This window comes from Schistocerca piceifrons, chromosome 1 (genome assembly GCF_021461385.2).
Source record: "Schistocerca piceifrons isolate TAMUIC-IGC-003096 chromosome 1, iqSchPice1.1, whole genome shotgun sequence".
Classification (NCBI taxonomy): domain Eukaryota; kingdom Metazoa; phylum Arthropoda; class Insecta; order Orthoptera; family Acrididae; genus Schistocerca; species Schistocerca piceifrons.
The window spans coordinates 729706645-729720579 of record NC_060138.1 but is presented as its reverse complement, the minus strand read 5'-3'; the positions used below and the strand labels follow the sequence as shown (position 1 = coordinate 729720579).

At 41.5% G+C, this 13935-nt stretch overlaps 1 pseudogene; it reads right to left on the bottom strand.

Annotated features, from left to right (window-relative positions):
* Window positions 1-8774, bottom strand: part of LOC124773094 — a 46648-nt pseudogene extending 37874 nt beyond the window's left edge.
* Between the last annotated feature and the right edge of the window lie 5161 nt (window positions 8775-13935).

The window sequence follows — 13935 nt, the reverse complement described above, 5'->3', positions numbered from 1 at the left end:
TCTTATTTCATGTCCAATATTTTGAACAAGTGGACGGTGTGTCAGGGTTTTTTCCGATCTATCCAGCGTGCCTACTTCAGCTACAGGACCATCCAGAGAGGGACCAGAAGCAAAGCACGCTGGAGGCAGCAGCGTTGCAGGAAAGCATCAGTATGAGTGCAGCCAGCCGTCATGAGTATTTAAAAAGAATTTCATATAACAGCATTCAGGAACTGAAAGATACAGTTAATGTAATATCTTTACAGGAGAATTGTATGAAAATAGTGAAAGAAGAGTGAATTTTTTTGTGTGTTTCGCTCTATCTATGCAGTCCCATTACTTAGTTTATATTGTGATCAATAATCATTTGAAAGAGGAGGTCAGTCCAAAAGGGGTTTCATTACTCAAAATTCATGTTACTGAATTTGTTCTTGCTGTTGTACAGGCAACAGAAAACTGTGTGAATACAACCGACCATGAAGTACATGCCTCAGTGTTATTATATGATAATACTGTTGGGGGATGTGTGAATATTTTACTGAACAATTACTATAGGCTACATTTAAAAATGTCCCAGATGTTCCTCGCAGTTCATATGCTAACGCATTTTGCAGAGACGTCAGCAGCTTTGGCTTTGTGTACAAATTTTCTATTCATGTTGTATGTACTACGCACGAAATTAGTCCCAGTTATGGGTTCTTAATTGCTTTTCGTGTCGTTTCCAGATAAAAAACTGTACGTGTTTTCTCTTTTAACTAACATCATTCAAGTATGAACTCAAAAATCGCCAGTTTTAGAAGCCACACAATTGTTTTGGTGTATATCGCTTAACGAAAGGAGAGATGGGGTCCTCCACCGACAAATAGGTAAAATTTGGTGTTGCTTAAAGTAGTGTTTGGTAACTGTTTTGGAGTTCAGGGTAAAAGCGTCTCTACAGGATTTGTGTGCCCAGGACAATAATACGATTTGACCCAGATGTCCGGCGATTTCCAAGTTTTTGTCTGAGGTAAGCAATTTGAGTGTCGATATGCATACCGGCATATTTAGCTTTCTTGATTATTGCAAGTGGTGCTCGTACATTTATATACATCCAGTGTATATCAATAAATAATAAGACGGCCATTTTAAGTTAAATGATATTTCCAGAATGAGATTTTCACTCTGCAGCGGAGTGTGCGCTGATATGAAACTTCCTGGCAGATTAAAACTGTGTGCCCGACCGAGACTGATTATGATATTTATTAGATAGTAAGCTATTTGCCGCTCTTATTCTTTTGTTAAAATGTGTTTCAAATACATAGCAACCTATATTACTACATAATTATTTAAAAAATGATTGAATCTGTTGAAGTAATATATTCGCTGATTTCTGAAGTCATTTTGTCCAGTGTAATATGATACTCCTTCACCACTGCCCCTGGTCGACCGATTTCAGTGTCTGTGTCCGACTAGAGTGACTAAATTTTCAAATAACTTCTGTGTGATGTACGTAATTTTGGCGTGCAACTTTCTGTGCTGTCAAACTTTCTTGCCGTAAAGCGACAATGTGCGAACTGTCTAAGAGGCATGTTAACAGACTAGGACGGTTGACGTTTTAAAAATATCAGGAATCAGATATATCGATATTTAAAATCTATCATTATCGGTTCTCGATATACCGAGAAGATGTCGACATATCGACGGAAAAATTATCGACGTTTCAGCCCGTAAAAATGTCAGCTTCACATTGTACATATACTGTCGGTTTTAGAGCTGTAGATTAAAGCACTGGTTAATTATTAGATATTCTGTACACAAACTAGAAACCTGCTTATCCTTCTTAGGCCCGCATCTCGTGGTCGTGCGGTAGCGTTCTCGCTTCCCCCGCCCGGGTTCCCGGGTTCGATTCCCGACGGGGTCAGGGATTTTCTCTGCCTCGTGATGGCTGGGTGTTGTGTGCTGTCCTTAGGTTAGTTAGGTTTAAGTAGTTCTAAGTTCTAGGGGCCTGATGACCATAGATGTTAAGTCCCATAGTGCTCAGAGCCATTTGAACCATTTTTATCCTCCTTAGGGCAAGAATTGAAAGGGAAACGATGCACGTTCACGCTTGGCGATAGCCACTGTGCTGACAGTGGTAACTGCATGTAAGTCGCACAATGAAAGGTGTCCTTGCTTTTTCATTTCTGTCAACTCCAGCGACTTAGCAGTTGTAGTGTCACTTTTGCTTGGAGGATGTACATGTTGAAGTTTCTGTTGGTAGCGCCAAGCGCCGATTACGTCAGTATTTCCCCTCACACGTCTCTGCCCACCGCAAAGACCAATCTTGTCGTTTAGATTTTTGTTTATCATTTTCGGCAACTGTTTTTGAAGAACGCCGATGTGAAGAAATAATTTCTTCACATCGGAAATCTTGTTATACCACTCACAGCGTCACCATCCCCCCCCCCTCCCCCCCTCCCACCCACCCATTGCAATCGGACTTCTTCTTTTGTGCCACATATACTTGCTTCACACGGTCAAAGTGAAAGATTCGATGTGATGAAATCTCAAAAAGTAGTAAGACGCCTTCATACAGAACAAGTAAAATTATGTTCTACTACAGTTTCAAAAGAATAGCTTAAAACATGTACCGAAAATTGTGAAAAAATATAAAATAAGAATATCGGTACTCGATATGATCATTTTGATATCGGGTGATAAAATGTCGCCGACACTTATCATCGATATCTTTTTGGAAAATGACATATCAATGTATCGATATTTTCTCAACAGCCCTATAACAGACTGAGTTCTGTGTCAGAATGTCCATCGTGTACCCAGTCCTCAACTCAACCAGCTCCCTTCCCTGCTCTGTAGGAGTGAACGTGTATTAGGTCCTGATCCGGCCAGTAATTGAATATTCACGACCTGTCTGGGGATACGCGGCGAAGCAGCACCTGGACAAACTCCAGAGGCTGCAAATCCGAGCCCTCAGGAGGGCCGCATCTATCCCTCGGATTCCCTACCGATGATCTGCAGGCAGCAGCTGAAAATCCACTCCTGAGAGAGCGTTTCCAAAATCTGGCAAGAGCTTTCTACGAGAGCTCTTCCAGATCAGGAAACGTCCTCATCCACCCTCTAGGTCGGTAGGACATGTCCCGCGATAAGCACAAACGCCCAATGACGATCTTCGAAGATTAAGTCGAAGATAAAATACCTATATCCAATCCCTAATTGTTTTCCTTCCCACATACTACCAATCATCTCGCCAACCTCAGGCAAGTACCAGACACATACAGAACATTCCTCACATTTCACAGACACTCAAAAATCACAGACAAAATCACACACAAACAAGTACACAGAGGAGTAAAAGCCGAAAGGCTACAAACTGCCCCACACACTTCGCCAAAGAGGGGAAAGTATAAGATGAGAGTGAGTGAGTAACAGACTGAGCAGAGTACACAGGCCGCCGTGTCTCGTTCACAGGACACTGCGCATACTACTGAACTGCTCTGAGGATGCAGGTTTAGTTTTACCTCCACTGCACCGAGTCTCTGTTGCAAACAGTATTGAAAAAGAGATTTCTCTTTTAAAAAATGCTACGAAAGACTTAAATTAGTTGCAAACTACTTTAGATTTTATTTCACTCACTTTCGTGAATTCCATCCCACAACGAAATTAAGAGACCTACTATATAGTATTCCTTCAGGAATTTGCTACAAGAAAAGCCTTCAGTTTTGTTTTGAAACCTACCATTTGTGGCTATCAGCCGTCACCAATTGTGTAAGTGAATCGAAAATGTATGTTGTGGAGAATAATTGAATATGTACATGCAACATAATGATCTTTTCTCCGTATTCCTTTCCTTTTAAACATGTTCCTTTCCGTTACAAATCTTAAAAAATGAGTATGTGTATTGCGATATCAGTATAAGAATCACCAGCTCGTTAACTGATGCCCTACGTGGGCTTTGTGATTTAACGTCGTGTTGATCCAGAAGGCTCGATTTTGGCCCAAAAATATTATTTCTCTCTGAAATGAGTTGCACTGTATATTGTTCTATACGATATCAGGGAACTGAAAGTGTGTGAAGTAATCGTCATGCACTGTAACCTAACATCTGATGGGAAATTTCGCTTCCATAGTGTTTTCCATTTTCAGAGAGGAGAAGAAATGGGCGGGGGAAGATTCATCAGACCTCTGTTACTGCGTGCTATGTAGCAATCGAGGTGGCACTTGGGTTAAAACACTAGCCTCACATTCTGGTCATTCAGATTTAGGTTTCCCTGAATCGTTTTAGGTAAATTCCGGAGTGAGGTCCCTTTCAAACCGACACTGTCGATTTATTTCCCTTATCCGAGATGGTGCTGCATATTTAATGACTGTCGTCCATGGTATCTTAAACGCTGATCTCACTTTTACTTCCTAGATTCTGTATTTGACAACACTGCCCTCTTCGTGATAACATGATGACGTTATTGGCCAATGGCAGCAGAACTACAGAATTGGGTTGGGTTGTTTTGGGGGGAAGAGACCAAACTGCGAGGTCATCGGTCTCATCGGTTTAGGGATGGACGGGGAAGGAGGTCGGCCGTGCCCTTTCAAAGGAACCATCCCGGCATTTGCCTGGAGCGATTTAGGGAAATCACGGAAAACCTAAATCAGGATGGCCGGACACGGGACTGAACCGTCGTCCTCCCGAATGCGAGTCCAGTTTGCTAACCACTGCCCCACCTCGCTCGGTGAACTACAGAATAAACCATACTCTATACTCTGTTTGTATGTGATGTTGTCGGTGATGTGTTACCTAAAGCGATCAGGGAAATCGCAGTCATGACGTGACGTTCCTAAATGTACCTGCGCCAGTCGCAGACAGTTTAATAGCTCGATCAATAGCACTGACTGAACAATGTACTGGTGTGGACGTCTACAGTAATTTATCAAAAAGGGACAAAATTCTAAGCTAACCATTTCTTATGTGACTATGAGTTTGGAAATACTCAAAATGCATATTTATGTCATTGGTTTATAAATTTAAAGAAACACGGGCATCACCTCTGGGGGATTACTGATCAACTAGTTGGGCATCAACTGATTCATTTTCACTGGTGGCAGTCATCGAATGCAAGTATCCTCAGATATTTATTGTCTTAGTATCAACAAACTGCAAGTTAAAAGTAGTACCGTTATCAACACACTTCGTGCTAACGCGAGTATCCATTGGTGCTTTTAGTACACTTTGTGTTGAAGACTGTGTCAAACGGTACTTTAAACACACTTTGTGTTCTCGGGTATCCAGTGATGATTTTAACACACTCTGTGTTGCAGGTGGTGTTGACTGATTCATTCAACACACTCGTGTTGATAGTATCGAGCTGTAAACACATTTTGCGCTGATAATCGAATGGTGCTTTTAACATACTTTATGTTAAAGGTGGTGTCGACCAGAGCTTTTAACGCACTTTGTATTGAAGATAGTGATGTTCTTAACGCACTCTTTGTTGAAGACGGCACTTTTAACTTTTGTGCTCATGATGGTGTCGAGCTCTTAGCACACTTTGTATTGACAATGATGTAGAGAACTGCTTTTAACATATTTTGCCTTGATGATGGTGTGGAGTTTTTAACACAATTTATGTTGATGATGTCGCTGAACAGGGCTTTTAACAAACTTTGTGTTGACAGTGGCGTCGAGGAGTACTTTTAACACACTCTGTGCTGAAGATCGTGTCAAGCTGTATTTGTAACACATATTGTGTTGACAGTGATGTCGAGATTAAGTGGACCACACCCTGCCTATCTAACCCATGTTAATTTAGACAAGTATTTGACCCATGACCCATTTCTGAAAAAAACTATCTGATGCAGGACCTTAAAATTTTTACTGTGTGTTACATGACGCTAATAGAGTCAACTGTACTAAAATATACTTTATCCATTTTATAGTTTTTAAGAAATACTTTTTTAAATTTATTAACAAAAAATATTATGTTTTTCTGCAGAAAATATTTTTTGTGAACTTCCTAATGGGGGAATATTAATGAATGTGGTACCAGAGGTGGATTTTTATGTTTTGCAGAGTCTCTGAAAATTTCATTTCTGATATAATGGGACATATGTACCGAATATTTTAGTTTGTGGGAAATTGACTTTAAGGAAAAAGCTTTTGAAATTTGTTACTTACAGTTAATTAAAACACTCCTGCTGCATAAGATGGCCCTTCTTTGGCCTCTGTCAGGTCATCCAGCTTATTTTTCACCTTCCTGCATGTTTGTCTGGACATGGCTTATCATCAGCAGAGGACTTATGGAAGAATATGGTCCAAACATCTCTCTTCATTGCCTCCAGATTTTCTTTATTTCTCCTTATTGCCTGCCCATAGTATACCCGCAAGTTTTCTATAACAACTACTCGCAATCACACTTGAACAAAACTAACCGCGTGTTTGAAAGCGTGTTGTTTACAAACAGCAGAAACAAAAGAATACCGACCGTTGCATTCCAAGGATAGGCAACATACTCGGGAGTAAAAAAAAAATCACTAACGTGCAATGTAGGGGATATAAAGATCTAAAATACATGCAAAAAAGTGGGTGACAGAAAAGTGGGCGTGGCACTTAAGCACACGTGGTGGGAAAATGCTCTTTAATTGTTCGAAAAAAATTTTTTCAGCAAAATCCTTTTTCAGAGTACTTAAATAAAACCTTAATCTATCGAAATATGATGAAAACCGAAAATTGATTTTTTTCGACCTAAACCACGGTGTGGTCCCCTTAACAGACTTTGTATTGACGATGGTGTTGATTAGTGCTTTTAACGCACCTTGTGTTGATGATGGTGTCAAGCAGAGCACTTAACATGCTTCGTGTTGACGAAGAAGTGGAACGGTGCTTTCAACACACTCTGTGTTGAGCGTTGTGTCAAGTGGTGTTTTTCACCAAGTTTGTCTTGATGATGGTGTGAGTGCTGCATTTAACACTTTGTATCGACAGTGCTGTCAAGTGATGCTTTTAACATAGTTTGGGTTGACGATGGTGGCTTTTAATATGTACAAGTTCCCACTAGGGCAATGAGTATCTAAGGACGCTCACGTCTGGCTAAAAAATTGGACAAAATAATTAAAACAGCCTATGACTTGTGACTCTGTTCTGTATGTTAATTTATTTTTTACTTTGTATATTTTTATTTTTGATTATGCAATCTTATATTACATGCTCATATTATTATATTCACAATATCCAATGACTTACACAACAGAGCTGAACTTTACCCTTATATACCAAAAACGTTAGGGTGACACTAAAAATGAAAAATCTGAAATATGGTACTTAAACAAAAGTGTGTTGGCTCATGAGTGTACGATGCATTACAACATGTGTCCCAACATTTGGTCATGCAAATTAAATTATCAGTAATAGCTGCCATGTTCATAAGAAAAACGCACAGGGTATTACATAGTGGTAGTATGCTTTGCTTGTTACAACATTTCCAGCTATTTCTTGTGAAACTAATTCATCTCTTATTTTACCCAAAATTTCAGTGATTGCCATTATATACAGGTTGTCCCATTTATCTCGACCAACCTAAACAACATTTTGTCCAGAAGCAAAATAAAAATATGTCAAGCAAATGTTGTTTAACTAGCAGGCAGAGATTAACTGGTGTGACTGCCTTTCTTGCAACTTTTTTCGTTATGGAGATATGAACAGCATTTCGCCATTTTTGAGCAGCACCTTGCATTTTTTATTTCGTAATCCACTTACTCTCCTCAAGACTTGTTAGCAACATCATAGTATGTAATACCAAACTGACTTTCCTGTACACAGAGCCGATGTACACTAGGGCAGTCGACTTTCTTCAGTGGAAGATTAGTATGAGTGCAATGTATACTACAGCAGATAAAGTAGAAATGTTACATGTGGTACAAAAGTACTACAGTACTGTACTATGTATATCTGTATTGTAAATAAGAAAACATCATTGCAAGTACTTTCCTGCTTTCTGCTGAGACCGCGTCATATCCAATAAAACTGCTAACGTCTGCTGCTATCGCAAGCAACCTTCATCAGGTTCAAATGGTTCAAAGGGCTCTGAGCACTATGGGACTCAACTGCTGAGGTCATTAGTCCCCTAGAACTTAGAACTAGTTTAACCTAACTAACCTAAGGACACCACAAACATCCATGCCCGAGGCAGGATTCGAACCTGCGACCGTAGCGGTCTTGCGGTTCCAGACTGCAGCGCCTTTAACCGCACGGCCACTTCGGCCGGCCCTTCATCAGGGAAAGTCATCCTATTGAAGACTGTCTTCAATAGCAGCCGAAACAACGTTAGTAGTTTTATCACATCACTACACAGTCACACAGCCAGAAGGATTTCACTGAAATTGACACCAGCCGCAAAAGCCTACGCCCTTACAATAAATTAATACTACCCGAAGGTTCCCTTCCTTCCTTTTCCACACTTATCCATAACAACCTGAACACCCGTACGACACAGAACTTACTGGCAAGTAACGTTTCTTTCTTCCTCTGTGACTGTTGACCAATGAAGAAGCTATATTGGATTTACACGTCAGATTAGGGTTCTGCAACCGATCATCGTGGTAGCAGAGCTATTCGAAGGTCGTACAGTGTAGCTGGGATACTTCATTACGTGAGCCTGCTGCAGGAACCGCGTCGCAGCTTCACTTGCCAGAACCGCCTCCTCTTCTTGGATATGGCTGGCGCTGCTTTGCATATTAACGGCGTGCGCTGCAGGGCGGATGAGATGTGCTGCGCGATCTGAGGCTGTGCATGTGAGTACAGCTCGCACCAACAAACCTGCAAGCTTCATGTCCCAGTACTATTTACGCGACAAAACGTCACAGAAACCGCATACGCAGACCAATGACGCACAACGGACAGCTGCTAATGACCAGATAAACACTAGAAATAAAGACGCTGAACGTACATAATCTATGTAAATAAACATGTAAATGTTCATTTGTTCAAAATCTTAAAGCTTTGAAAGTTCTTCACCGATTGCTTTCAAATTTCGACACAACGTTGCATTCGAATACGTGCGCGTTTTCATACAACTACTGCAGCGCCACATTTCACATACAAATATATATGTAATGATTACAGGGGAAATCTATGTAAAAATGTAAATGTTCGTTTGCTCAGAATCTTAAATCTACGGAAGTTCTTCACCCGCTGCTTCGAAATTTTGACACAAATACGCGTGTGTTTATATAACCGTTTTTTTAAAGATATGTAATATATAAATAAATATGTGACGTAATCTCGAAGGGCTATTGACCGATTTACTTCAAATTTTACTCAATACTCTAATGAACATTCGGACGTACAAATGCTATATATCTTTAACAAATGTAATATATAAATATGTACGTAATATATGAAGGAGAAACATTGTTACCAAAAATCACAAAAAGTACTCGACCGAATTACTTCAAGTTTTTACACGGTACCGTACATAACGTTTGGACATACACAGACTGTATATTTTTAACATATGTAATAAAAGGTTTTGCATCATCTTGGTTCGGAGAGTTCCGGAACAGAGATCAACATAAACATCATTTCCGCCATTTTTATTGCTCATGAAAACCACACACTGCATGTTGTACCACCATACAGCGAGACCTCCAGAGATTGTTTTCCAGACTGCTGTACACAGCGGTACCTCTAATACCCAGCAGCACGTTCTCTTGCATTGATGCATGCCTGTATTCGTCGTGGCACACTATCCACAAGATCATCAAGGCACGGTTGGTCCAGATAGTCCCACTCCTCAACGGCGATTCGGCGTAGATCCCTCAGAGTGGTTGGTGGGTCACGTCGTCCATAAACAGCCCTCTTCAGTCCATCCCAGGCATGTTCGATAGGGTTCATGTCTGGAGAACATGGTGGCCACTCTAGTCGAGCGATGTCGTTCTTGAAGAAAGTCATTCACAACATGAGCACGCTGGGTGTGCGAGTTGTCCTCCATGAAGACGAATGCCTCGCCAATAAGCTGCCGATATGGTTACACTATCGGTCGGAGGATGGCGTTCACGTATCGTACAGCTGTTACGGCGCCTTCCGTGACCACCAGCGTCGTACGTCGGCCCCACATAATGCCACCCCAAAACAGCAGGGAACATCCACCTTGCTCTTCTCGTCCTAAAGAAGAATTTAAGCCTTTTGACTCAAAAGTTAAATTTAAAAATTTGTTAAGAGACAGGCACTCGCTGGACAGTGTGTCCAAGGCGTTCTGCCTGACCAGGTTGCCTCCAAACACGATTGTCTGGTTGACGGCATATGCGACACTCATCGGCGAAGAGAATGTGATGTCAATCCTGAGCGGTCCATTCAGCATGTTGTTGGGTCCATCTGTGCCGCGCTGCATGGTGTCGTGGTTGCAGAGATGTGCCTCGCCATGGACGTCGGGAGTAAATTTGCGCATCATGCAGCCTACTGCGCACAGTTTGAGTCGTAACACGACGTCCTGTGGCTGCACGAAAAGCAATATTCAACATGGTGTCGTTGCTGTCAGTGTTCCTCCGAGCCATAATTCGTAAGTAGCTGTCATCCACTGCAGTAGTAGCCCTTGGGCGGCTTGAGGGAGGCATGTCATCGACAGTTCCTATCTCTCTGTATCTCCTCCTCGTTCGAACAACATAGTTTTGGTTCACTCCGAGACGCCTGGACACTTCCCATGTTGAGAGTCGTTCCTGGCACAAAGTAACAATGCGGACGCAATCGAACCGCGGTAGTGACCGTCTAGACGAAATTGAACTATTGAAAACAGGAACCGTGTACCTCCTTCCTGGTGCAATGACTGGAACTGAGGTCAGGGATTTTCTGTGCCTCGTGATGACTGGGTGTTGTGTGATGCCCTTAGGTCAGTTAGGTTTAAGTAGTTCTAAGTTCTAGGGGACTGATGACCGTGATGTTAAGTCTCATAGTGCTCAGAGCCATTTGAACTGGAACTGATCAGCTGTCGGATCCCCTCCGTCTAATAGGCGCTGCTCATGCACGGTTCTTTACATCATTGGGCGGGTTTAGTGACATCTCTGAACAGTCAAAGGGACTGTGTCTGTGATACAATATCCACAGTCATCGTCTATCTTGAGGAGTTCTGGGAACCGGGGTGATGCAAAACTTTTTTTGACGTGCGTATATAATAGTAAAACTTTGTTAACAAACAGGAAATTTGTATTTCGGGCTTTTTGGCTTATGATCAGAATACTGCTACTTCTACTACTACCACTACCACTACTTTATCTGAATTTGCAATAACAATAAACAAAGCTCAAGGAGAGAGAGAAGGAGGAAGAGAAGATGGACAGAGAGGTGGGAAGAAATGGATATAAAAAGTGGAAAGGGGGAGACGGACAGAGGGAGGGGGCAGGAGGAGATGGCGAGAGGGGGGGGGGGGAGAGAGAGAGAGAGGGAGCAGGAGGAGAAGATGGACAGAGAGAGATGGTGGGAGGTGATGGACAGAGCGAGGGTGGGAGGAGAAATGGACAGACACAGGGGAGAAGGAGATCAGGTTGGATGTCCAATTCCCACATATATTGGAAACATGTGAATTCTCTTCCCTTTCTTTCCATTTAATCAGAATGGGCCACAGCAACGTATGATTGGGAACAGCTAGTTTAAAATAAACGCGCTTATGCAGTATCGTACACAGATGAACAAACACACACATACGCAATAGGATGTAGATTGGAGGCGATAAGGGAAGACACGGTGATACAGGGCGGGTGCAGAGCGGGAAGGCCTAGTGTCGCATTTCACATACCATCACTAAGGAAAGGAAATATCCAACGAAAAAGCTAGACACTAAACACAAACCAACCTCCCAAAGAAGTTGTGAATGTGCAAGAACCTGTGTTACAAAGTATGCTCCAACAACTGGCGGCATGTGTAGTTCTGACAGAAAGAATGGGCTGCAGGCAACAGGTGTATCTCAAAATGGGAGTAGTCAGAGAACTTATACCCTGCAGTCGCTAAAAGGCTCACATTCCGACAGTACGTAACGCAACTTTTTTGACACTCCCGGCAAACAGAAATGTATAAAAAATGATGAATCTCCGAATTAAAAAGGTTGTAGCATATCCTCCATGTCATTCATTCTATTCCTTGAGAACAAAACAATGGAAAACAAAGAAAAATTTATAAAGTGAATTAAAGTTAAGGAAAAGAAATAAAATATTTAAAGACTGCCGATGATATTGTAATTATGATAGAGACAGAAAAGGACTTGGAAGAGCAATCGTAAGGACTAGATACTGTCTTAAAAAGATAAAAGAAGAGTAAAACGAGGGGTAACGTAGTGTAGGCCAATTAAATCAAGCGATGTCGAGTGAATCAGATTCGGAAATACAGTAGTAGTTTAGTATTGTTATTTGGACAATAAAACGATGTAAGGTGGCCAAAGTAGAGAGGATATAAAACGCAGATTGGTAATAGCAAAAAAAAAAAAAAAAAAAAAAAAGCGTTTCTGATAAAGAGAAATATGTTGCGAGTGTAATCGAATATAAATTAAAATGTTTGGTAGTATTTTCTGAAGGTTTTTGTCTAGAGTGTAACTTTTCACAGAAGCGAAACGTGAACGGCGAAGTTACTATGGCAGTACAGTAATAGCTTTGAAATGTGATGTTACAGGAGAAGATTAGATTCACAGAGCGCATAAATAGTTAAAACACAGTGAATCAAACTGAGAAACAAAAGAAATCTCTGGCACGACTTCACTAAAAGAAGGGATCATTTGATAGGACATACCCTGTGCTCAAGAAGTCGTCTATAAGATAATGAGGGTAAGCGTGGGTAGAGGGAGAGCAAGGATCGAATTGTAGTAAGCAGATTCAGATGGATGTAGGTACCTTTTAAATCTTTAGCTGAAACGTCTCATTTTTTTGTAGGTTCCGATTCTGTGGGAAATACTACGTAACTTTTGTATGTAACACTTTTATCGTTGTGCAACAGTCAGCGTTGTAACCGACAAGTGGCACAATACTGAGTTCCAAAACGGCATTATCTCAAGAAAAATGCATTGGGCCGGCCGCGGTGGTCTAGCGGTTCTAGGCGCTCGGTCCGGAACCGCGCGACTGTTACGGTCGCAGGTTCGAATCCTGCCTCGGGCATGGATGTGTGTGATGTCCTTAGGTTAGTTAGGTTTAAATACTTCTAAGTTCTAGGGGACTGATGACCACAGATGTTAAGTCCCATAGTGCTCAGAGCCATTTGAACCATTTTGAAAAATGCATTGGATCAAAAAAGAAAACTGGACGTGTTCAGTAATTGAGAAAAAAAGTTTGTTGAGGTGCGTTCTCTTAAATTTTATCAACAGGGTTCTAATTTACAAGAATTATTTCGCAGTAAGTGCTCAACCTACGCATTCCTATCCATCAAAGTGGCTTCCGTCCAAATTTCTCCTCCGGTGACCAATTCTTGTACCTCATTCATCTCCTACACCACCAACTCAACTCATTTTTTTCTCCCTTGATCTCGAAAAAGCATATGATCGTGTATAGCATTCCGGCTTGCTCTTTAAGCTCCAGATCTATGCACTTCCCATAAATTATGTGCGCCTTATCGCGTCCTTTATCTCTAACCGCCCGTCTTATTTCACTGTCACCATCAACAACACAAATCCCCGTATCTTTCATCCCACTCCAGGTGTGCCACAAGGATCCGTCTTCTTTCTCTTCTCTCCTCTCCCGTATGTCCTGTACACTGCCAATATGACAAAGCTACTTCCTCCTGTTCATCTATTTCAGTATGTCAATGATACCACCTTCCTCAACCTTTGACCTATTCTCTAGAAATCCCAAAAATCCCTCCAGGTCCATCTCGATAAAAAAAAGTTCAAATGTGTTTGAAATGTCATGGGACTTAACTGCTAAGGTCACCAGTCCCTAAGCATACACACTACTTAACTTAAATTATCCTAAGGACAAACACACACACCCATGCCCGAGGGAGGACTCGAATCTCCGCCA